The sequence below is a fragment of the Anser brachyrhynchus genome, assembly GCF_964034855.1.
Source record: "Anser brachyrhynchus genome assembly, chromosome: 4".
Lineage (NCBI taxonomy): Eukaryota > Metazoa > Chordata > Aves > Anseriformes > Anatidae > Anser > Anser brachyrhynchus.
This window is the reverse complement of record NC_137698.1, coordinates 42426033-42448178: the sequence shown is the minus strand read 5'-3', so window position 1 is coordinate 42448178 and position 22146 is coordinate 42426033. Positions and strand designations below refer to the sequence as shown.

Here is a 22146-nt window from a genome sequence, read left to right as displayed (position 1 = left end):
TCGCAATTGATTGGTATGAACCAAATCCTTATTATGTAGAACCCTGTTATATAGACAGAGAGTGGAGCTTGGCAAAAGTTATATTTCAAGAGGATGGGGCAAGTGGGGAGGTAAAAAAAAAAAAAATAAAATAAAAAATCAGTAATTTAACAGTGGCCGTAAGTATATTTCTAATTGAAATGGGATACTCTTAAATCTCACATTTGAGATGCAGAGGATTTAGGGCTGTCACCAGCCCCAAGATTGTTTTGGAACAATCACAGAATGGCTCGGGTTGGAAGGGCGCTTAAAGGTCTTCTAGTTCCAGCCCACCCCTGCCATGGGCAGGGACATCTCCCACCAGACCAGGTTGCTCAAAGCCCCATCCATCTTGGCCTTGAGCACTTCCAGGGATGGGGCAGCCACAGCTTCTCTGTGCAGCCTGTACCAGTGCCTCACCACCCACTGAGTGAATAATTTCTTCCTAACCTCTGATCAGTAAAAAGTCGCTCTTCATCTTTTCTGGAAGCCATCTTTAAGTACTGAAAGGCTGCAGTGAGGTCTGTCTGGAGTCTTCTCTTCTACTGACCTCACGTCCTGTGACAGTAGAATTTCCTCTGGATAGGTGGAAAGGAGACTGAGCTGGCAACCTAAAATAAAGCAGGACGTGAAAACATACCACTTTCTCTCCCAGTTCTCTAGCTGTCTGACTTGGGTTTGTTAAAGACTACTGCAGCTCAATGCTTGCTCCAAAATCACCCTTGTGTAGATTAGGCCCAATTAAGGTACAGTCCTGAACCACTAAACTTCAGCTTCTCTGCTAGTTTGGTTTCCTTTGGAGAGAGTCAGCTCAACCCATGAGACTGACATTGCCCATCATGTACAATTTGTGTGAGTTTAAATAACCTTGGGATCTTTTGCCTCTGTTAGCCAATTATAGACTGCTTTTAATATATCTGAGTCATTTCAAGGAATAAATGTTTGTGTTTTCACCGCAGAGAAAGCTGCAATTTTTACTTACTTATTTATTTTGATGAGGGAAGGGATCATTTGTCAATTAGGCTAATACAAAATGTATTGAAAACAATGAATGTTAATTTTACCACTACCCTCTTTAGTTGAATATAGTAGTATAAGTTGAGTTAATGCAGTAGAAGCTGGAGGAGCTAATTATCATCCTATATTTTATGGTAGCTATGAGACAGCTAAGTGCATTTTAAACCAAAATGAAGGCAGCTATCTAGAAATTCAGATGTTCTGTGTGAAGAGAGTTTGGCTGACTACTGATATCAAAGGAGCATGTTTGTGTGGTTGGAATATCTCATGTAGGGAACAGAGACAGAACTTGAAAATGGAGAAGGAATATTTTATGCAACTTGAACATATGCAAGTAGTGTTCTTCCAAGGCAAATTTCTGAGACGTGATGAATGGAGGAGTTCTGATGCTGTGAGAGACGTAACGAACTCAGTTCACTTCATTTCTCCTACATTTAAGGAAGCAGAATTTGATACATTCTTGTAAAGGAGTATTTTTGTACCAGAGCTCTGATTCAAACATCAGTCTCTGCTTCTGACTGATATAAACCACAAGACCCTTAATTTCAGATTTGAGTACACAGGAGTTATATATGTACATAGAATTAACTTTGGAGAAGTGAATTGCTTGCTCTTCTCAATGTTTTACTCTATGATAATTACTGTGGGATTTTCTTAAGTCCCATCTTGTCAGACTGGTACAACTCTACCTCCTTTTCAGTCATCTGAAGCTTTGCCGCTGTGACAGAAGTCACTGACAGCCTAGAAGGATGCTTGGCTGGTTCTTTTAAAACGCTTCAGTTATCTGGACCTGCTGATTTTTAAAATGTCAGACTTCAGAAGCTGCTAGCTAATATTTTCCTGCCTTAATACAGCGTTTCATCACTTCCTCAGACATACTGCTTTGTCTCTGAAGTACAAAGCAGAAATATTTATTGAACACCTATCCGTTATGAATTACAGTTAAACATAATGTTGCTAGCATATTTGAACAGAATGCTGTTGTCATTTGGGTTCATTTTACTCCTAAGCACTTACAAGCTCTTCTGTTTATAACAGTGTGGTTGCTTTTTAAATTGGAAATAAACAATAAATACTTCTAAAACATGCCTTCCAAATAAAAAGTGTTGTTTCTACATTATGGCTTGTGGAGGAGTAAGGAAAAGAACTTTTCAGAAGTTTAGAGGTAGGGCTTTGAAAGAGGAGGAGGTGGTTTGGCATGTAAAACTGAGACATCTGGAAGCATAAGAGGCAGAGGGTAAACATGTCTGTGGTTCATATTTGTTGTGCATCATCTTTCTTGGCATGGCTTGGAGTACAGTACAAATCAAAGCTGTTTGTGATTTTGTAGAAATAAATGGGGAGCAAACACTTTCTTCTCAAGGTATATATTTGTTGCGTGATCATTTGATATCTTTACAATGAATTTATCCACAACCCATCATTTTTAGTTCCTCTGCACAAAAAATGGCCTGGTCAATGCTCACCTGCACTGGTTTCAGGACCAGATCTCAAATAAGCACGTTATGCTGTCAGCCTTTTAAGACTGTCCCCCTGCAGTTCTGGGATGCAGTATTTTGCAGGATGATTAGATACATGTCAATGTGTTCTTATTTTTTTTTTTTTTCCTTCAAGTTCCCCTGACAAGCATAGCATTATTTCATTAAGAACATGTCATAAGAACTATCAGTGCTTCTAAGAACTCAGGCTGTAAGATGCGTGATTTCTGAGTTGGCAGATGGCTTACATGTTAGATTTGCACTGGCTATATTATGTAGCTGAGAAAGTGCTGCAATACAGAGAATATTAATAATAAACCTTGTCTAATAATTAGATTAGTGGTTCTGAAGTTAGGGCTTAGATTTGCACAGGGTTCATTTACACTTGTGATACTTTCTACACTGTTGAAGGACATATTCAATACTGTCACATTTTCATAATTTCTAATAAACAGTGATTGATACAGCCTGGGTACCAAACTGAACATAGGGTGGTGAATTATGTGCATTTATGATTTTTTCCCCCCTTTATAACTAAGGTGCTGTAGCTGGTGCTGATGCAGTAAACCAATGATTGTGAATTTTGTTCCATTTCTCATTTATAACTCCCTTTCCCACCACTTTGTTAACATGACCTTATCTGCTCTGAATTGGAACAAACAAGCAATAAATTATTTTAGTATCTTTGGTCATGCAATCTCACCTTTTCTCTAAACTTTGCATAAAATGTTTATAAAAACATGATATATCTCATGTAGATTCTTTTGGGGCTTGCGTGCAGTGAAATGTGAGGTGAAAAGGTTTTAGCACATTTTCATTCATCAGCTAGCCAGTACAGTGCGGTGATGGCAGTGGGACCTTAATTGCACTGAAATAGTTGCTTTCTTTGGGCCTGGGTCAAACTTGTGATTGCAGAATTATAACACTGGGTCACATAATGAACGATGTAAACTGTTGCAGATGGTTGTGGTTTCTAGCAGAGTTTATTAGTATGAATGGTGCATTCTCAAAACAAGACAGTATGTATGTCTTGGTTGCAGGGTGTTTCATGCTCACTGAATATGGAAAGTCATGCCCACTGTGCCAGATGCATAAGGTTACTAAAAGATGGTATTGCAAACATAGCTGTTTAGCCTCACTCCGGGCTTCAGGAGTATCTACATATTTGAAATGTTTGAAGCTAAGTTTCTGAATGCATCTGCAGTAATTTAATTAAATATTTCAGCATGGAACTACTTTATTAAGCCCTTGAGCACAGGCTTAAAATTAGGTATTTGCTGGATTAAAGTCATTAGTGGAAAATAAGACTAATTTTTTCACTAAATAATGGTGACATAATTAAAATATCATATGCTATATATATTAGTATACATATATAAAAATATGATTGGACTACAAAGTTGAGAAGGTTTTCTAAAACTAGAACTTTAGCTACTCAATATTCAAGGCCTTCATTGTAACAAAGACATCGGAGCATATTTTGAACTGAGTTCTTTTGGCAGCCCAGTATCCTTCTTTTCTACAGAGCTTTATTTTTAACTAGCCATTCAAAAGGTAAAATCACCCTGTAACAGTTAATGCTTGTCTGTGCTAATGGATCCTTAATAAAATGCCAGTACCTTGACCTTACAAACAAACAAAATAGTTTGATCTACTCAATGACAACGTATAAAACAGTCAATGTCCTTTGATTTTCCTCACTCTTCTTAAAGTATCTAGTCACCCACTGCAGCCTTCAGAAATGTGCCCTGGCCACTAGTGTTGTAAGACATTGAGGATGACAGTTACATTGCTACATCCTGTCGCTTGTGCCTTCAGTTCACTGCCAAAGGCATTTCACGCTGCGGTATGGGTAAGTCTGAAAGCTGAGTTATATTTTTGTCTGTGAACAAATTAAAAGTTATTTGACTCTTTTGGATTGTTTCTTCTGAATATGCAGATCCAGGTGATAAGGGGACACAATGAAACCTTCATTTGTTTTGAAAAGTTTCATAACATCTTTGTTCATAACGCCTTTGGAGAAACATTCTTTAAGGCTTAATTTTGCAATGTTTTGCAATATTTTTAATTTTAAGCACAGGAGATAATCAAGTGATTTCTTGAAAAGCAGAAACGAAAGTCCCTTGGGGTTGTACCATTCCTAAATGCTTTCCAAACTTGTATTTTCCACAGTTGGTGGTTTTGAAACCTTGAGACTTTCAAATTAGCTTTTAATGAGCTATAGGTACTAAAAGACCGAACTCTTAATTCAGAGGCTCTCCCAGGATGCTGTACTGAATGACATGACCTTCTGCACTGCAGAAGCGACAATTCTGACACCATGGGATTTGCTGGTTGTTTTTTAAGTATATTGAGATTATTCTAAAATTAAATAGCTGAAAAAGGTTGTCTCATATCAGTCAAAAAGATAGATGTCCACCATCATTAACTGTTTCATTCCCTCATTCATTCATGCTTTGGATGTATGCATATTTGTATATATTCATGTACAACAAATATAAAAAAAAAGTGGGAAACAAAAATTCCAGCTTGCCTTCTGAGATGGATTTTTTCATGTTTATCTTAAAAAAACAAACAGCAACAAATCAAAACAACAAAGCAACATGGTGCTTCCTGTGCACACACAAAAACCAAAAAATGCCAACCATGTGATTCTCTGAGAGTACAATTTTTACAGCTTCTCTATAGCTGTGTACTGTCCTACATGGGTCCCGATTACCTTGCTATTTTCAGTGTGAGTGATGCAGATCAAAGGACACATCTTAGCTCTGAAGGTTGTGTTGTGATGCTGTTACAATGTTAAAGCAGTAATTTATCACTGTTGTGTGTTCTCTGCATTACAAAGAAAGTAATTTCACTTCTGAACTGTATTAATTGATTGTTTACATTCTTCACATGCTTCTTGGCCATTTCAGCTTGGAGAGCATGGAGAGCAGAGCCTGAGTAGCTAAATTTCAGGTTATTCTGCTTAGGAAATACAGCCAACAAGTAGTGTTGTCTTTGGCTAACAGCTTTCTACCACTTGATCTGTGTTTTTACTTTTTTTTTTTTTTCCTGAGAGACCTATCATCACATACTGTTTAAAAAAAAGGCAAAACAGAAAAAAACCTTCAACACCTATTGTGAAGTTCATATTTGAGCTCTCTAAGGGAAGAAATATTACGCGTATCCTATGTTTTCACACCTTCCTGTGTTTCTCCATCACAATCCCACTGAAGTAAATGATTCATGTTTTCCCATTAGGATTATATAATTTTTGCTCCAAAATATGCTTATGTTTAAATTAGCAAGTTGCATTTTTTTGTTTCAGCAATGAAAATATTTATCTTCATTCTTTAAGAAGTTGAGTGGATGGCTCCTTTCAAGGAAAGCTTGTGAATGTTATTTGGTTCCTAAAGAACTGATTTCCATTCAGGCTTCATCAATGCTGTCTTCTAAATTATTACAATGGGCAATTTTATGAACTTGGTATAAAATATTTCTATTCATTGCATTTATATAGTAGCTTGTTAGAAAACCTGGTGTTTACAGGGAGAGACAAGTATGACTTTCACAGTTTGTTCTGCAATCATTGAGTTGCAAGAGCTTTGTTTCAGGGTGATTTCAGGGTGGTGATATTGCCAGTAACCGTTGGATGAAAAGACAAAATAGGAAGTTGCAGAGTGATAAATCTGGCAGTTGGTTTATTTATCTGTAAACAAAATGAATTTCAGCCAAACATGGTATTACCTTGCAGCAGCCTGCCTTCCTTTTCATACCTTGTGCATACTAATTATTCTATTTGGACATTTAGTTATTCTAGTTATTGCAGATATATCAGTGAGTGATGATTAGATATGGCTCAGTAGCTCTAAAAAGATTTAAGCAGTTGCTTAATTCCAGAAAAAGAGGCAAAATAAAATGTTTGGACATACTGGGATATGTGTGATAAACATGTATTATTAGCTCTATGTAATACATTCTGGATGTCCTTTCAAGATACTGTGATGTGTGAGGATAGATTACACAAGATGAAATAGGGCATAAGTATGCAAGAGAGCTCCTGATTGGTATTTCTTTGGTTACTCTTAGCTTAATTTTCATAGGCTGCGTGTGCAAGGGGTTAATGTTCAGGAACTATGTTCTGTGAACTCTCACTCTGGATTGTTGTACACCTCTGTCTGCTTATTATTCTCCTTATAGGTATAAGTAAACTAACTTGGATATATTTCGGATAGTCCTCTATTTTAGTTTGTACTTTTAAGGTGTCTTCAAAAATACTTCTTTTGTTTACCAATTGAGTAACAGCGTGAGGACTGTGACAGCAGTTGGATTAATTCCCTGATCCTGACCTACTGTGCTACATGGAGGTAGGCTTCCATGCTACCTTGGCCTTGGTTTGGGTAAGGAGAAAGTACTTAGAAGGCACTTTTAAGATTACCACTAGTGCAAAGTTTCTCAATAGGGTATTATAACATCCAGTGTTCAACAGTGTGTCATCTTCTCTGGGCCATTCACAAAAGGTGAAATGACAGAGTGTGTACAAATAGGTGTAAGAAATAACCAAAGTGCTAAAGAGGATTTAGGGTTCAAATGAAACTTCTGTAAACGGCAAATTTAGCACTCGGAAAAAATGGGTGCAAATCATGTGGGTTATATGGTACCTGGTAGATTACTCTTTCTTTTTTCCTTCTTTCAAATGCGAGCTTACAATTAGGAGGCAAGGGTGAAGAAAAATCACCATATGCCATGGACCAGAGAGCACACAAATTCTTTGCAGGGAATTAAGCAGGTAGAAGCTAAGGATGGCCTTTAGTTTGTGCTGAGGATTAATCCTGCTGGTTGGATAGCAGTGAGGAAACCTGAACTTTGTATATTTGCTTTCATGAGAGAGTTTTGCATCAGTTTGTTTACAGGACGTTTTTAGGCTCCACTGATTGATGTTGCAGTAAGGTAGAACTGATATGAGGGCTAGATTGAGTCTGAAGGTGCAATTACATGTAGCTGTTGTAATAACTAAGTCATTAAGGCTGAGGCCAAAATATATGTTCATATAAAGATGAGATAAAAGCTTTTTGAATATACAGCTGCATCAGTGACACCTCTGTTTTAATCCATATGATGTGTCCTTAACATGAAATCCTATTTTTCGCATAATAACAATACTGTGGTTGCCAGTGATTGGTATTATAAAATGTGCAGATAAATGCCGTTATTATGGAAATCCTATTAGCAAGTCCTATGTACTGTGCATATAGCACAGATTTATTAACATACTCTTCTGTAGTTACTTTCTTGAAAACTGTTCTACGTCCTATGAAATACTGTGCAATAATGCCATTAATAAACGTATCTAATTGCAGTGTATAACTGTGAAAGCCTGAATGGCTTGAAATAGTTTTGAAGAGAGGCGGGATTATTTCAGTGGGATGTATTGAACAGCATATATTGTATGTCCCTAATTTTTTGTACTACTGTACGTTAAGAGAGAGAACATTAAGTATATAGTCAGGCAGTTAATGAAAAGAGCAAGTCTTTTTATAAAGAGCTGTCAGTAGATGGCAATGTGACTATTTTATACAGACTTTTTATTCCATATAAAGGTGAAGACTTGTAATCATCTGCATTTGCTGCTTAAATTACTATAATTTTTTTAAAAAGCTCTAAGAGCCCTTTAAAACTATACTTTAAATAATTGATAGTTACAAATGGAAATCTTAGCCCAGAATCTCCAAAAGTGATCAAAGTTGTTTTAATTTTCTAATGGTCAGGGCTGAATAAAAATAATGTCGCCTAATGTGCCATCAGTAAACAGGAGATTACTGTGCTTATGCCTCATGTTGCTACAGATTCTGTAAACCCATGTTTTATTGATAGCTAGACACTTTGGCCATAACTCATCCAAAAGTGTGGTGCTTATAATGAGCACCAGAAGGAATAACAAAAATAAACATGTTCTTGTGCTGTCAACAATACATCCAGTGTAAGGCTTACCAGCGTTTCTTTTTTCCTCTCTTCCCTCTTAGTGAATCCAACTGGGGAGAAATAAAGTTTTGGAACATAAAGTTCATCATCTGGCATTAGATTAGATATTACTGTCATATCAAGTATGAACAACTACAATACAAACGTGTGTGTTTTGTTGTTAGTTGCTGCGGCTGTTAATATTTTATCTTAGAGCAGTATGGAGACACATAATATGTTAGGTGCATGGCAAATGCCTTTGAAAAAATGTGGTAATATTCCCATTTAGACCCATTGGCTTTAAATGATGGCATAGATTTAAAAAGCCCAAGTTGCTCTGAAGTATTGGGCCCATACTGGTATTTATAAAACACCTCAGAAGGTTGATGTCCACTTATTGAAAATATTTTATAAATCTGTCTGCAAATACCTAAGTCATGTATAGAAAACTTTACCTTTGGTCACTGTCTTTAGTAGGACTTGATTTAGGAACAATCCATCTTCATTACAAAGTTCTTATTTATAAACCATACTGTGGTGCGGGGCAGCAGCCCGTCTCTGTTCACAGCATGCACATCCCTGAGCCAAGAGGCTGTTTGTTGGATGTAATCAGTCTGTAATGGGTCTCTACCACTCCGTGCCTGCATTCTCAAGTATATGTTGGAGGCTTAGAAAGGTGCAGAATTAATTATATCTGCTATGCCCATTCAAATACGTTGCTGTAATGGCTCTGGTGAATGCCTAGGTCCCTCAGGAAGTTACAAATAAACCTGGCTACCAAGCTGTCCATATTTTCTGTTAGGTTATCTAAGCCTATATGTAAATGAGACCTCTGTTTTCACTCGAATTACCTCTACTGTACTTGTGCTGCTCTAAATACTATTCCCTGTGTCTCATGCCCAGCTTGACCTCTGCTTTTGAAATGTGAAGAGGTGGAACTGCTCACGGTCGGTACCTGGGCCTGGCCACCAGCTGCACTGGTGGTGGCAATTCTCCAAGAGGTGAAGAGGGCTACTTAGGGAGTGGGGTGAGAGAGGGAGAGACCACAGAGCTCAAGAAAGATGCATGCTTGTGTGATACAGACCATTACCAGTCTATATAGGCTGGTGCTGTATACAGACAGTTGTGAGGAGTCCTTAAAATTTCTTCTAAGCTGCTGGTACCACAGATATGACCAGCGGTAGCATGGGGGAACCTGCCTGCTCTGAGGTGCCTCTGCTACTGGCTACTTCAGGGAGAAGCTTACCAGGAGCAAGTTACTCCATGGAGCAACTACCAAGAACCAAGTGTTTTTGCCTTTTGAAAGCAAGCAGTTCTGACTGCTGTTCAACTGGAAATTGAACTGTCCTTTGATCTCTTAAAGGAATTTATCCTCTCATTGTGTGCTGAACCCTGTGAACTGTTGTTTTCAGCACCTTGCTTCTGTTAGCTAGGCTTTAGTGGTTTGCTTCTGGGGGAGGAGAAACTGCTTACATTTATCAGGCGTTTGAGTGTCCTGCATTCATTTGCAGTGAATGTATCCTCTTTTCCTAAATACAGCAGAAATGAATAATAATGGGCAGTTTTCTTAGTTCAGACTTTTAATTTCCTTTCAATCCTGCACCCAAGGAAGTCCATTTCTGATCTCAAGGCCAGGCCTACAGCTGTTTTTCTGGCTTCCTGGTGGTTTTCTGCCTACATGTACCGACACATCAACCTCCTGTCAATACAGGACCCTACGTTTTCAATCAATCCCCTGGGCCTTCCCACATGGCTTTCTGTTGTTTCAGCTGTTTTACTCTAATAAAGAACTTAGTTCCTCTGAACAAAGGGCTGCTAGCGTGCACTTCAGCTTGCAGAGCCTGTGATTTCCCATAGATCGGGGGCACACTTGCTGGCAACCATTAACACCTTCCAGCACAACAATGCTCTGCAGCAGCGAGGGGCATGGAAACCCACCGCTCAGATTTCAGAGTCCTTCTGTGGTGAAAGCATCTGCTGTGGTGCCTGCCCAACTTCCCTCTTCTGGCTGGCTGTGCAAGGGGTAGCCTTAAAGGACCTCTGAGTGGCTAAAAGGTTATTTGTTCAGGGCTTTTTTTTCGTGCTGCATGTTAGGTAAATATCATATCTAAATGATTGCATTCAATCCTCAGTTTGCCCAAATGGCTGTAATGTGGACGGAGAGATGCTTCTGACTTTCTGTAAATAGGCTTGAAAATCTAAAATCTTCTTTCCTATTTGCATGTGTGCATGTGTGTGTATAAATGTTTTCTTAACCAGAACACCCCTGACTGTGTTCTTAAGTTTGTATCTAAAGAATGGTTGTCTGACAAAGTCACTTAAAATGAGAAATTTTGTCCTACAGAATGATATCTACTTCTGATCATTCTTAAATGTAGATATTAGAAAGAGCTATGCATTCTCAGCCTTTAGAAGGCAAACACTGCTTGCTGATTAAATCACAGAAAATATTCCAATGCTATACCAGTGTTTTCATACATTCATATACAAAGGAAATAGATTGTTTCTTGCTGTGCTTAACAAAACGGATGTTAAAATATGACAATTCATTAGACCCCATTATATTTCATCATATTCAGTCATGCCAGCTATTTTATTTTGCTATGAATATCCCTACTGTAACATTAAAAAAAGGGACCCAATGACCCTTCTTTCTTACCAGTCTCCTTAGAGCAATCATTGAGAGATTCATGAGAAAGATGAAATTTAGCAGAATTATATATAATTTGGATTTTCTGAATGGTTGAACATGAACTCCTCCTAGATTGTTAGGAGCTGAAGGCTGTGTCTTTTATGTCATTCCACTGCTAATTTTTCATAGGTATGTAATAGAATTTTTGATTTAACCTGTATGCTTACTGTCACAAAGCATTAATTCTTATCCATACTTTTGGAAAGCCAGTGGTATATAAAAGAAAAAAAAAATTAAAAGAAAAACTTTTGCTTGGAACTTGCCCTGATCATTCACTGGAGTTGGGTAAAACGTAAGTGTATTTTTGTTCTTATTTGTGTAGGAATTCCATCTGTACCTTTAGCCTGAGAATTACTATTTCTGTTATCAATCTCTGTTTTAGGCTCAGTACATTGCAGTTATTGAATGGTCATAGTATGCTCATGGAAAAATTCAAAGCGTGGGAAATATTGTCTTAATGTAGCTCTTTGACTGTTGGTTTTGGGCTGATAAATATTGACCTTTACTCTTCCTGGAAGACAGTCCCACATTGCTAAGTCCTTATTGTAGGTATTTTCTTTTCTCAGTTGGGAAGACATAATATCACAACTAAACAAACAAATAAAACTGGTTGGATTTTCCCTTATAAGAATTTTACTTTCTGTTTGAGATGGTTTACTTTTCAGAGGCAGGTGTAAAATGCTTTATTGTGGATGGTTTTTCTGAGGGCCTTCAGTGAGGAGAAATGGGCATTACTTTGAGTGGTATGTATGATCATTTTGACAGGCGGAAAGTAGCTGACCAAGTGTAAAGTTTGACTGTCTAAAAGCTTGATTTAAATCAATAAAATCTTATTTTAATCCTGTAACCTGCTTTTGGGAAGATTTTCAATATTAGACTCAAATTAGTAATAATATATTACTATGTGGGCCCAAACTGAATATTTTTGTATCTCTACTTTTCAGCATTCATGGTAATTTTTCTGTTCTTGACCCTCTGTTATGTTTACAATACTTCTGACTGTCTTGAGGTGTTCACCTGATGATTGATTTTTAGACCAATACACCCTCAGTTTCTGCTGAATAGGACTGAGTTTTTTTTCTGCATGAAAACCAGGTTAGGCAGAGAAGTGGGGTTGCTGATGTTTGCTAGTGCAGCCTCACCAGGGACTCAAAAAATGCTGGATTGTACATTTAGATCTGGGAATGTTTTATTTTTCTAATGTGGAGGTAGGCAACAGAGATCGAGTACGCAAAGCCACTTGCTTTCATTAATGGTTGCAGGACAGATCCCAGGTTTGTTTCACTCTTAAGCAACAGAAAAATGTAAACGTCTCAATAAAAGGAAGAATGGGTTCATTATGGGGCCGCAATACTATAAAGAATAAACCCATCTTGGATATTAAAAAACACCTTATAATGAGACAGCTCTAAGCTTTCGAATATCACTTATGCTGACAAAATAACTCCTTTGCTTTGTATCTGTTATGTAGAGTTTTAAAAAATTGGATGCTTTCAACACATTTAATTCAATATTCTCATTAATTCCTTGCACTGAATGTTTTAATGCCAATCATGCAGAAAATATTTAAATATGACAAGTTCTTTTTAATTATCATAAAATTGTATTACAATAAAAGCAAAATGCTTGGTTAAAAAATTCAAACAACATAAACAAATTCATAGTTATACAAACAAACACTGTAAAAATCGCATGCAGAAAAATGTGAGAATAACAAAAAGGCTTTCATTAGGAAACCACACTACTTTACTCTCATGTTTCACCTGGAAGATTAAAGATGTGCCTTTTCCAGAAAATGTCTGATTTTTATTTTGTCACAGGAAGGAATCAAATGATTCCCATTAATTTCAATATGCATTTTAGTTGTTTGAAGTGGAGGGGTTTTTGTTGCTTTTAAACTAAAGGTTTCAGTATTATCCAGTGTTTGGAGCTAGGGGGTGAGAGAGATGCAAATAGAAGGAAAGAAATATACTGCAAAACCATATGCAAATATTAATTCATTTTCTTTGATCTTATATGAAAAATATTGCAGACTTCTGAGGGCTAGAAATGTCACAGATAAAATCAGCATCCTTTCTAATGGTGAACACTGCTTTCATCACTTTCTTGATTTACCAGTACTCTGACTTAGGGTCTTCCAGTTCTGAGACTTGATTTCATAATTTACGTATTTAGTCCAACAGGCGTTAGATCTTGCCACTTCTTCAGTTCCTGTTTAGTCTTTAGATCTATCCCTTAATGGGAAGAGAAGAGAGAGACAACATCTAAAGATGTGCTTAGAAGAAGAGTGGGAAAGCTTCACTTTTTATTATCAACTTGCCTACTGTCAAGAGCTATTTCTCCAAATCAGACTAAAGAGTAAATAGATCATATAGACGTCTTGTTACTTTTGTTGTCTTAGAGGAGCCTGGAATATATTCCATACTGTTATAATTTCAAAGGATGGAGCTGGATGTTCTCCAAAGTGGCAATTCTCATACTACAATCTAGAGGGTTGCTGTGTCTTTCCACTGGGATTGTCCTAATATTGTTCTGGCTCCTTTCATCCTGTTTATTATAGCATTACATGTAGCTGACAGATTCGCCAGATTCTCCCATACTACTCTCCCAAGAAGTAACATTTGCAGATACATATTGATGTTTTATGCCAAGGAGTGTGAATGGAATATGACTCACTGAATAAAAAGGTGACTTTTCAGAAAGTGTTACTATTTCTCAAAGGGAATTGTCCAACCGTTTTTATGAAAAAATGTTTAATTGGAATTCACCAACTTGTGAAAATCAAAACAGGAAAAGGACTCAGTTTCAAGAAAAAATCTGCCTGGATGGCATGACTTCAACATTTCATGTTGAAAATATGGGTGATTTCCTACTGATTTTTCATTGAAACTCCTTGGATTACTAACCCCCAACCAATTAAGGACATTTTCCCACAGTTCCATCTTGTGAGAACTTTTAAAATGTTTCAGATCCAAACTTCCCTCCCTACGCCAAAACAAACAAACCCTGCCCCTAAAATACCAAATTTCACTATGGTATCAAATCAGCTTTCCATGCATGTCTTTGCACTTATACCTGAACAGGAATTTTTTGTGAGTATGAGAGCATAAGAATAGACATGCAGCTAATGTGTCAGTGACTTGGCCACATGTCAGAGATACAGAAACCTTAACTGCAAATTCTGCTTGTGCCTAGTGCATTATTGTAGTAGTATAAGAACTGCTCTGTTGATTTTGACCAGAAATTTCACCTTGAATTTTTTATCAGTGACTCCTTTGTAGGAAAAATGATATTTTGCTGTAAGTAGTAGTGTTTTTTTTTTTTCCAATTTTACAGGATAAAATCAATTAATAAGAAAATTTGTGTTCTCATGTTAAAATGAAAGGCACGTCAGTGCTATCAGAGAGCAGCAGAAGCAGGGCTGACTGCATTGGAAGCTGAGATGGAGTTAAGGATGACCCCTGCACATGCAGGGAGGGCAGCAGCCACAGGTTGGTCTCCTGGGACCCCATTGGGGCAGGTGACCAAGACAGAATTCCCCAGCAGCTCAGGGAGCACCCAACAAGGTGAGGTGATGGGTCAGGTCCAGCGTCAGTGTGGGAAGCCCAGCCAGGATTGAGAGGGGACGAGGGCAGGGGGGTGAGGGTCCCAGATAGAGCTGGGCAGGCTCACTAGAGCCTCTTAGTGTCCTGAAGACCTTGAAAGCTGTGTGAAGAGTACGGTTTTAAACAACCCCCCTGATGTGCCTGGTCTGTCCTTTTCTGTCAGGAAACTGCAGCTTTACTCAAATATTTAAAGCAAGAAAGAGATACTTTGAAAAATGTGCATTATGTGAACCAGTAATCTAAAGCAATGTTATCATCTAAGATGTTTCTCCTAAATGAGGCTGACGGAGCTGCGGGAAGCAGCGAGCAGAGTATGGTGGATGCATGACTGCCTGTACAAGCCTCTGCATGATATTCATCACAAATTCATTCAACGTGTGAGCCGGTCTTCTGCTGCGCTACTGATGCATGTTTTCCTTTACAGGCTTTTTTCTGCCCAAAGATATACCATTGCTGTTCGAAAAGTCTTTTTGAATGTCACAGCAGCCTACTTCCAGTTCAGATCATATGTAACCTAATGTAGCAGAGGGCATGAATTTTAATGGAAAATAATTTAGATGATAGGAGGATAACAAAAGCAGTAAAACAAATGCAGTAGCAATACTGAGCAGTCAAGTTTCTATTACAAGATTTGTTATGTTGCTCTCAACAACAGCTGTAAAATTAGAAATTGTACATTTTAAAGAGGCAGAAGTCAGTTTTGCTGTGTTTGGTTCCCAACTGATCTAACAGAGCTAGCAGGGAAACATCTGTAACACTCTGTCCAGAATAGACTAAAAATATAGGGGAGGCCTGCTCTAAAGCTGACTGTATTAGTTTGCCTGTCAAGACACATCACATCAGTTGGGCAGAGCTGAGCAAACAAAATAAGTGTGCTTTCATGAAGTGCATCTTTCTATTATGCATATTGTTATATAGATATATGACTTGATGATTTCTGTCTAGCGCATTGTAAAGCAATATGCATTTTTTCTCCTCCGAAGGGTTGTGTTGTAGCATCCCTGTAAGAGGGAGTATCATGCTGTGTGTAGTTGTAAAGAAGCCTTGATGCCTAAACTCAGAGGGCTTAATCTGCTAGTAATGTTGATTTAAAAGGGTAATATAAATGCTTAGTGGCCACAGGTTCGTGGGGATTTTGTTTTTTTTCAAGAATGCAGTTTATCTTCCCAAATTCCCAGGAAATGCATTTTTTTTTTTCTGGTCCTCCATTACTTCAGTGGAAAAAAAAAAAGGAGACCTTTTTTGTGAAGATAGTTTAGGACTTCTGTGTATGTGTTTTTTTTTCAACCTGAAATTGAGCTTTTGAAATAAAATACGTTTCAATAAGGCTGTTGTGCTTAAAAACTTAATGGAGGTCATGGCTGGATTTGGTATGAATTGCATAAACGAAATCAAATGATGGTATTAGATCCTTTTACCATCCTACTTCACAATGGAAAATGTAAGATACAATAGTGACTGGCAAAATGGAAAAATTCTTCTGTCACTTCTGTTTAGACTCCTGCAGTCAAACAGCCCTCTGTATGTTCCTCTGGAGTTATCTAGTTTGCTTTTTTAACACAAACTAAGGCCTTTCAATGATCATAAAATTTATCAGATCACCAGTAATGGTGTTCCTTGAAGACTTTCTATTTTGAGCAGTTTTGGGTAATTTGAATAATTCTTATATCATTGTACTTCCAAACTTCTCATTTTAATTTCTTACATGAGTTTGTGTCGAGCTTGGTGAGCTGGGTCACACGGTATTGTGATACCTCCCTAATACAAAAGTTTTAAATTGAAATATGAAAATAATTGATGATAAATAACTGATGCTTATTTATGGATGAAGAAGAAATTGCATTTAAAATTTCAACATTTGGGAAATATTCTTAAAAACTGTAAAATTTCTGCAACTACATTGGTATTAACATTAAATCCTTGGGAATATCAATTAATCTTTTCAAATTAGGTCTTATTGTTTTAATTAATGAAAATGCAATTTCTGAATCAGATTGCTTTTATCTATTTATTACTTTCATTTATTATACCATCCCTCTCAGGGGTTGTGCAGCTTCTTTATTTGTAATCCATTTTTGCTTTCTCAGAAGGGACCTCCCAAACTTCAGGTATGCATCCTGTCTTCTAAGTTGAACTAAACTTGACACTTCAGCTGTTGGCTCATCACAGATTTGGTTTCCCATTCAAAAGTAATCGATAGCATTAAAATAAAAGATTTCATTTATCTGTTAAGGTGCATGCTTGAGATCTGAATTTGTGCATCTGTGCTGGGGAGTTTGAATTATTAAGACAGCTCATGTGAGCTAGGGTATGTGAGAGGAACCCTGCTCATGTTTCTGTGGGAACTGATGGTTTTCAGATAGTCAGATAGTTTTCTTAAAAAAGCAGTGGATTGTAGTTGAAAAATGTTTCTTCAAGGAGGAAAAAAAACAACTTTTTTTGGTCTGGTTGTGTGCGAAGAGCTGTTCATCTGGATAATAGAGTTGCATGAAAATGGAAAACATTGGGGGCCAAATCCTGTTCACTGCATTCATCCTCTGAATTGTGCTGCTAATGGCACTGAGTACAATAAGAAGGCAACCTATTGGTGTTCACTAGTATTTTTGAGACTCTTGAATTAATGTCATGCAAAACCAAAACCTGTCCCATCATTTCCATTAAACATCTCAGGACAGTGAACTTTCTGTGGCAGATTTGTCTGAGAAAGCCCAGATTGTTAACGGCACTAAGAAGAACACTTCCACACTGCCCTCCCCCCCCCCCCCCCCCCCATTCCCATTTTAAAGATATTGTAAAATATTCATTAGCAATATCTTTGTGTTTTTTTTTTTTTTAATGGAATGGAGTGTGTATTCAGTATTAGTCATCAATTTCAGATGCCTTGTAAAACCTGCACAGAAAAAGACATGCTGCTCAGTTATTTCAGCTGTAAATTGCCTTATGCTAAGATTTTAAATCATACCCTTTTGTCACTTTAAGGCAAAGTGGATTTTTTGTATTAAGAAATGTAGACAAAGATGTGATTTAGGATGAATCCTGTCAAGGTGTAATTCCATGTTAAATTTTTTGAGAACTTGGCTGAAGACCAACGTTAATGTGAGAAATATTGAGAGAAGGAAGCTTCATGTCAGTAATACAAGCTTTGTGAGTTCTCTCAGCCTCCAGAAGTGCACTTCTTTGTCAGTTCTCCCACAACTAAGGCATTGCTGTCAGGTTGTAACCACTTAAACACCTCTCCACTTAAGACTGTGGTATACAGAAATTCTGATTTTCTAAAGAAAGTCGCAGAAATAGATTTTTAGCCTGGAGGAATAGAAGTTGTCTGACTATCAAAGGAATCCTCCTCTAAGAGGAGAAACCATCAGAAAGTATAGCAGTTTGAATATAAAGCTGTACAAACCTTCAAACTCTAAGGATGAAGGAGTGTCAAATAGTTGGTAGTTTTTCTTTCTTTCCCCCAGTTTTGATAGAAGGATCCTTCAGGTGATCAAATGTAGAGAGATGACAGGAAGTAATTTATATGGGATCGTATTCACTATGTAAATGATTGCAATGAAAAAAGGAAAGCTCATTTCTCCTGTGTGCTTGCATGTACAGCAGTTACTCATCACATAATACTTATGGATGGATTCTGGGATTCTGACAGCACATTAGGTACTGAGGTAAAAGCACAAGGGAAATGAATGAAAGAAATAGCGTGCCTCTAAGATGTTGGTGCAGCCAAAGTATAACAGATTTGTCACTCGAGATAAAACAGTGTAATTCAAATGCATCATATGTAGAAGGCTCCACCAAGACAGAAAAAAAAGGGCCCTCTCTTCCTCCTTCACTCCCCTTTCCTTGGGGGGGGGGGGGGTTGGGGGTGGGGGGAGGTGGGCGGGGAAGGGCACAGTTGATTTAAATGAATAATGTGAGGTTGGTCATTGTGGGTGTGCCGGGCACCTTCTGTGATTAAATTTCACTGGGACTGAGGCTGCTCTACTGGATTAGCTCTGAAGCTTGAAGTTTCATGCTGTTGCTTTGTAAAAGGCAAACCAGCATGATTTCATTGTGGAAGGGGCACAAAATATTCTGTTGAAACTGTTTTCTTTATTAGAATTATTTTCTGTGTGAGAAATGCGTGCTCTTTACAGAAAGTTCTGACTTCTTAGCAAAAAAATGAAACGCCTGAAAACAAACTTTCAGCTTTCAGCAGCAAGCTAGAAACCTTTGATTTGAAAATGCTGCTGTGCTGGTTCACAAGTGTTGTGTTCTACTAAAGAGCCTGGTTTTCAGAAGCAGTTGTAATTGAATTCTAGCTCTCGTGAGGATAAATTTATAACCTGTCTAGGGGATTTTTAAGTCTGCTACTGCAGTATGTTGAAACATAGTGAAAATTTGTGGGATGGGGGTGGGTGGGGGGAATGGGGGTGGAGTAAGACTCTCATGTTTCGACAACTTTTAATTATGGTACAGTAATTTATGGGCATGCATATGCAGTATAATCAACCCTTATTTTAGAATATACAGAGACTTGATTTTTTTTTTTTCACTTGAATTACACTCAACTGTCTTCCTTCTCTCATACTGTTAGAGCAGTGCTTGATGTATAAGGGACAGGTTGTCAGCAGATGAACTCCTTTTCATCATCACAAATAACTGTAGACATGAAATATTACTCAATTTTCTTGAGCCAGGAAGGGAGCTTTATTTTAAGGGAAGGCTTTAAAAAAATTGTTTCAACATTTCAATCTTCTGTCAGAATATACTGTGCTGTTACATATCTTAACTCCAGTGCTTTTGGATAACCTTCTGGTAGGTTGAAATTTAGCATGCGCCCTCCTTACAATCATTTATTTTAGATGAGATGCACTTAGTACCTCATTACAAGGTACCAAGGCATTGTGAGGCTTCATGGCTTTGCCTAAATGGCTAAGAGGAAACACCTGGGGTTGTTGCAGGCTATAGGAGAGCCCATGAGCCCCCAACCCATGTTGGGTGGACACACATTCCTTATGTGGAATGGTCCCCAAATGTTCTCACTCTGCTGCTGTGGCCAGGAATTGCCTGGGAGAGAAATACCTGAGAAGGGCAGAAACTCTGTTGAGATCCTGCTACAGTTTAATAGTACTTGGTACCTGGAAATATTACCAGCAGTTGTAACATTTGCTAGGATAGACATAAATGCTGTTCCTGACAATGCCATAATGCAAGTAAAATCTGCCAGTGTGTTTGCAAAAGCAAAAATTTTAACCCTGGCATCCTGCTCAATTGCCACCTTAGGTAATTGAACAGTATCCTGCAGCCCCAGCTGGATGGGTAATTTGATTGTTATCTCAGTTGAGCTAGAGTAAATCGAGACTAACTGTAGTGAAATAAACAGTTACAGCTGTGTGAAGTCCATGTAGATGAAGGGCAATCAGGACTACCCACTTTTAGGGCTGGGCAAAAAGTGTGCATCTTTTTTATTGTCCTTCATTGGTACAAAGTGTTTCAAAACTTTGCCAAAAGTTCTCTAAGGTTGAGTGTAAATTTTAGGACCTACTGGTATTGAAGCTTAAAAAGTAAAAAGGAGAAAATATTTACCAGGTGTCCTTCATTTCCCAAAAGGCTTTGCTAAAGCCTACCATGGAACGTTTTTTTTAGCAGCTTTGCAGGCTTGTCAAAGCAACCTTGTCAAAGGTATTTTGAGGCTGAGGTTGATTATGAACAGTGAATGGAGAATCTATGATTAATTACAGAGAATGTGTTTCTTCTTTAGATTATACCTTCATGTAAACATGGACATTTTTGTAATAGAGCTGAGCTAGATGTGTAGATTTTGGTGAGGATTTTTGACATTAGTACACTTTACAGGCCATAAACAATGACTCAGTTTCTCAGACAACATGGCAATGATAAAGGTGGGACACATTTATAGTCATCTACTTCTTTGTTTCATTTACTGTCTGCTACTTAAATTGTGTTTTGCATTCCCCTGTTGCTGGAAGTTTGCGATAGAGAGTAAGACAAATGTACGAATACAGTTCTTGACTTATTAATGTCTACTGTGACTCTTCTGACTTAAACTATCAGAGCAAAGGTTTTACTTTCATTCTGAATTAGTCATCTACTTGAACTGTCCAAAAGTGTCATCTTACCTCTTTGAAATAGGATCTGTGCATTAATGCATTAACATGCTTGGCTACTTCTTACCTTACATTTGCTTGTCACATTAATATTTTGCCCAGGTCTTTAAAGAAGTACAAATATGCAAATCACACGGAGTGCATGATTGAAGGCTCATTGCTTGTACTTCACTTGAAACAATGCTGGTAGGTTGCAGCAGCCTTAATTTATAATAAGGAAAAAATAAATTCAAAATGAAAATATATTGTTGTTGTTTTTTTTCTAGGTGATTTTGTTTTTCATTTTAGTGGATATGATTGCAAGAAGAAAAGAGGCAATCATCTCTATAGCAGAGCAGCATTAACAGCTCTGCCAGGATGGTTGCCCACAGGTGCACTCTGAGTGACTGATGGCAGAAAACAACACTCCGAGAGTGCTGTGTGTGCAATTTGAAAGAACAATTAAGTTGACTAATAAAGGCCTCTTTCCTATTTGTAAATAATCCATGTGCAAATTCTGTTTGTGTTTTTTTATTGCTATTTTAAATTGTCCCTTAAATTTTCATGAAGGAATTTCAGCTGTTGAGGTGCTTGTAAACTGCGTGATATTAGCATTCCCTGGAAGCATCCAGTCTTTCTAAGCATCCGTGGTTAGTTCGGTCACAGTATTTTGTCTTGTACTTTTCCTAGTTGCCTAAATTGGGAATTTCCAGTTTTGAAGCAATGGATCAAATTTATGGCAGTGAGTCTAATTACACACAGGTCTGGAAGGGAGACTTAGTGTCTCCATTGAGATAATGAAAATCACTGAATCCTATTTTTAGGAATATCCCAAGTTTTTTATTTGAAAATTGGAATCGAGTACCTTCATTTTTTCCTGTGCATTAGAAAGAGAAATTAAAATGTGTCAGAAGCATTGAAGAACCTGGAAACCCTTCCTTCTGCCTTTTTTTTTTTCCCAGCTGTTGTGGTTAGTCAGCATCTTCATATTGCAGGATGCTACCTTATACCTTTGTTTGCAGCGCATGTATGCCATTTACTTATGAAAAAGGCATAAAATACTGTTGAGTATTACAATTAGCCTTTAACTATTCAAACTTTTTTGTAGTTTTATTGTACATAAAACAAACAACAATAAAAAACAAACACAAAACAACAACAAAAAAAACCACCATCCTGTGACTATCCTTTTTCTGGGTACTATCTATGCCTATTGAAGTCCAGACATAGTGTCATCTTATGATGTTCTTGGGTGGTCTCAGTTTCTTCTCTGGAAAAGAGCTAGTCTGTTACATTGACAGCTCTGG

At 37.6% G+C, this 22146-nt stretch overlaps 1 long non-coding RNA gene across 2 annotated transcripts in view; it reads left to right on the top strand.

Moving 5' to 3' along the window:
* Window positions 1–21342, top strand: part of LOC308194080 — a 147716-nt gene extending 126374 nt beyond the window's left edge. For both annotated transcript variants that reach the window (XR_013950239.1, XR_013950240.1), the window contains 2 exons: window positions 20963–21046; window positions 21127–21342. This is a non-coding gene — a long non-coding RNA (uncharacterized lncRNA). The remainder of the gene's footprint in view (window positions 1–20962; window positions 21047–21126) is intronic.
* Window positions 21343–22146: the final 804 nt, after the last annotated feature.